This window comes from Tupaia chinensis, unplaced genomic scaffold (genome assembly GCF_000334495.1).
Source record: "Tupaia chinensis unplaced genomic scaffold, TupChi_1.0 Scaffold142001_1, whole genome shotgun sequence".
In the NCBI taxonomy this organism is placed as follows: domain Eukaryota; kingdom Metazoa; phylum Chordata; class Mammalia; order Scandentia; family Tupaiidae; genus Tupaia; species Tupaia belangeri.
In genome coordinates, this window is record NW_006201854.1 from 280612 (window position 1) to 284573 (window position 3962).

Genomic DNA, 3962 nt, shown 5'->3' on the forward strand with positions numbered 1-3962 from the left:
ATTAAAATGACAAATGTATTAATTTGATGGGAAGGCGACTGGATCCCACATCACCGATTACATGGTTGGAGTCCTGGACCTGGTAGCTTGAAAAACATGCTGGGTGCATGCGTGTGTGTGTGTCCAAATTCCTGAGAGCAGAGTAGAGGAGAAGGGATTGTGGCATGGCATCCTCTCAGGGGAGGGGGGGCAAATTTGCACTTTTCTCTCTCTCTGTCTCTCTCCATGGAGCATACATACCTTATAGCAAAAATAAAGAAAGAAAGAAATAATACAATATAATATAAATTAAAAATAAATAAATACAAATAAGCTTCATTTCCTTTAGTTGCTCTGGCCATTTTCCAAGGACTCAATGGCCACATGGTTAATGGCCCCTATATGAGATAGAGCAGAAACAGTACCTACTGGTCATCACAGGAAATCCTACAGGACAGGGCCATGCTAAATATCCGGCACACTTGAGTTCCAATGTCAAGTAGATTTGAAGCTGCTGTATGCACCATCTTCCCTTGATATTAGCGATATTAAACCATGAAAACTCCTGCGGTGAAAAACCAAAACAAAAACAAAAAATAAAACAAAACACCTAGCTCAATTTTTCTTAAAGTTGTTGAAGGATTTCAATCCTCCCTTGCTTTTTTCTCTTTCATATTGTTTTTCACTTTTTAGTCATACTGCCCAATGTCTTCCTTCTTAACTCCTAACATAAAAACAAATAATAATTTAAAATTTATTAAATCACTTCCTGGTACAAAACACTTTTTTTTTTCTTTGTATCACCTAGTTCCTATAATAATTCTATGCAGATAAATTCATAATTTCATTTTACAACAAGAAGAAAGGTTTTCAGAGTTAAGAAACTTGGTTTAGTTCACACAACAAATAAAGAATGCAGCTGGAACCTACCCCCTGAATCCTTGATCATGTCCTACTCTGCCTGCTTTTACAACTAAGTCACATACAGGTATGGTTGCAGACCACGCAGTCAGTCTAGTGGATAAAAATGGCTCTCACACAGAATCCTAGAACAAATCCTGATGGTCTTCCTGGTGGCAATGGTTGTAGGGTAAACAGAAGAAATCAAAATTTTTTTAAAACAATTGAATAATAACAGTACCTTCTTAGGAGTCTGACATCTTTTTTTTTTTTTTTTTTTGATCATTTGTAAAGTATCATTTCTTCCAGACATTATAGCAGTGGACCTGATTTTATGGAGTAGATTTTAGAAACAGTTATAATAAATTCTGTAGCCTTATATCCCAGCAAGTATCTCTGAACAGGTGGAAACACATGAAGGAGAAACCTAAGAATAGCAATGTACCATGTGCTCTAAAAAGACATTTTAAAATTCTTGATGAGTAATTTGAAAACCTGGAATTGGTCTTGTCATACCAATTATTTTTTGGTTACTCACTCAGAAACAGAACATGGAGTAGAATAAAGCATATGATTTACCCACAAGATCATTACAATGATAGCAATCTCTACATTTTAAAGTCTTCTTTTTTTTAAGACTTGGAATTTTATCATTTATAACAAGGGGAAAAAAAAAACTTTTTCTTGCAAAAATATCGACGCAGGTGGCAGAATTCAAACGATCTCAGTCAATGGTTCAGAGAAATAACCCTTGGGCCTAGTCTCAGAACAGCCTAGGCCTGCGTGGAAGGCCACTGGGCATCTCTAATGCTCTGGCTGTCAGACCTGGGACAAGTCCCTTAACCATTAAATACATTTGGTCCCCAAGAGTGCTAGGAGAACCACCAGAAGCTGCTGGCTTTCCAGCACGGCCCTTCTGTCCCATGTGCTTGGCCCTGCCCAACAGCCTCCAGCCCCACTGTGGCAGGGCAGGTTGCCCTCAGTGAAGGGGACGGGCATTGTACTTGAGAAATGTTAGAATTAGGAAGGGGCTGTGGCCAGGGGTTCCGCCCAGAGAGGGTGGGGAGGTGCCGCCCCTTCCCCTGCCCCCAGGGAGCCCCTGGGTCTGCTCTGTGCAGACTACTTGGAGCCATGGGGGAGGGGGGGCAGGGGTGGAGGTGTGTGAGGTCACCGTGTATGACCGCCAACAGCAAAGAAGGGGGAGGAGGGACGAGCTGGTGGCAGAGGTGGGGAAGGTGTTGACACTCAGGGGAGCAGGGCTAACAAAACTCCTGTAGTCTGAAGAAAAAGAGATTTTCAAAAAACTCGTCCATCCCAGCGGCCTGCCTTTCTTGCCTCACCATCTTGTGTTTTTGGCAAAGAGGACCAAAGACCGTGCAGGTCACTCCTTCCGGGTCCTGGGGTTCAGGCCCTGATTCTTTGGTATTAGATTCTGGGAAGGTAGGGAGACTAGAGGGGGGCGCAGCAGGGGAAGCCCAAGGCCTGGAGGGCAGTGGGGAGTGGGGTCCAGGGCAGTGATGGAGGCCTTGTACTTGGACTTGACAGTGCCCTCCATCTCCTGCAGCTTAAACTTGAGATCCTTGTTCTGGTGCTCCAGCTGCTGCCGCAATTTCTCCTTCTTCTGGGTGTGGCTGGTCTCCAGGTTCAGGTCAGTGTTTATCTGGTCGATCTGCAGAAGGTCATGGATACAGGTGAGTACCTCCAACTTCCTCTCCAGCTCCTGAGCCTGCTGCCTCAGTCCCTCCACTGACTCAGTCTTTGCCCCCTCATGCAGGCGTATGGACTCTTTCATGAGGTTGACCACATCCATCAGGAGGAAGACCCCCGTGGTGGCCACACGTGTGATCTGGGCTCCCTTGGTCATCGCCAGAGCAGTGCTTCCTAAGGCTTTCTGAACCTGCCTACCACTCCGGGTTGAGATTCTCCCAGTGTCCATAAAGGCATTGGCGTTGGCCACCAAGTGGGGGTTGGCTTTGGCTAGACTGATGGCATTGATGTGCTTCTCCATGCCTCTCGGGACTTCTTTGCAATTCTTGGTTAAAGAGAGGACTTTGAGTGTGCTCTTCCTCATGGCTGTGACCACCTGCTCCACATCACAGTGGGTTTCCATCAGGCAGCTGGCTTCTGCGTTTGATGATGCCCTGATCACGGGCTCCACAATGCTGGTAGAAACACCGGTTGCAGCTGCAGCCATGCCCAGCCCCATCCCGGTTTCTGAGAGCGCCAGACTGGTGACTACAGTCACAGGTGCCAAAGCCAGGTCAAGGATAGTCAGGTTGCCAGAGACAGTGCTAGTGGAGTTGGCCACCAAGCTGGAGATGGTGCAGTCACTGTGCACCTTGTCAACCTTATCTGCAAGGGCACAGAGGTTTTTTTATGTGCTGCTCAAGGTCTGCTTCCACCTGAGGAAACTCACTCAGGAAACTCTCCCTGTCCTGCAGGTCTTCCTAGGACACATCTTTGTCCTCTATAGCCATGGCTATAAGCTCTTTCAGAGCTTCCTGTAGTGCACCTGCCTCATCCCATTTATAAAAATTCCCAGACCTAAATAAGATAAATGATACAATGGTAATATCTCTCAGCTGGGTCCACATAGGAAATAATGAAATTAAAAATAGACAGATTTAAGGACCTAAAGATCAGATGTTAAGTTTGACATCTAAAATATTTCAGCTCCCTCCCAGCCACAATGGCACAGTGGTAGGGTGCCATTGTGCCTGGCTGGGCCCTCACAGCAAGTAACCTAATTAGGCCTGGTGCAATAGCAGTCACCTGTAATTCTGCTACCAGATCAACTTTGCAAGAACCTAACTTCAGTTGCTCTTTGCTCAAAGGTCGTACCTAAGAAACAAGTGTTGGTCAAAAGCACATGTAGCTTTATTCGGGAAGTCACTGAACTGTGGACATTGGCAGACCCACTGTCCAAAGACGAACTCCTAAGTCCTGGTCTAGCTAAGACATGAAATGAAAAGGTTTTCGAAGGAGAAGAAACAGGGGAAGCAGGGAGGTTATGTGGTATTTCACACAGCACAATGGTTCATCATTTTGTTGACGGATCCTCTTGAGGAGACTTGATCCTATCA

At 45.5% G+C, this 3962-nt stretch overlaps 1 pseudogene; it reads right to left on the bottom strand.

The window, feature by feature from the left end:
- Nucleotides 1-2260: 2260 nt before the first annotated feature.
- On the bottom strand, nucleotides 2261-3473 carry LOC114005092 (apolipoprotein L2-like; annotated as a pseudogene).
- Nucleotides 3474-3962: the final 489 nt, after the last annotated feature.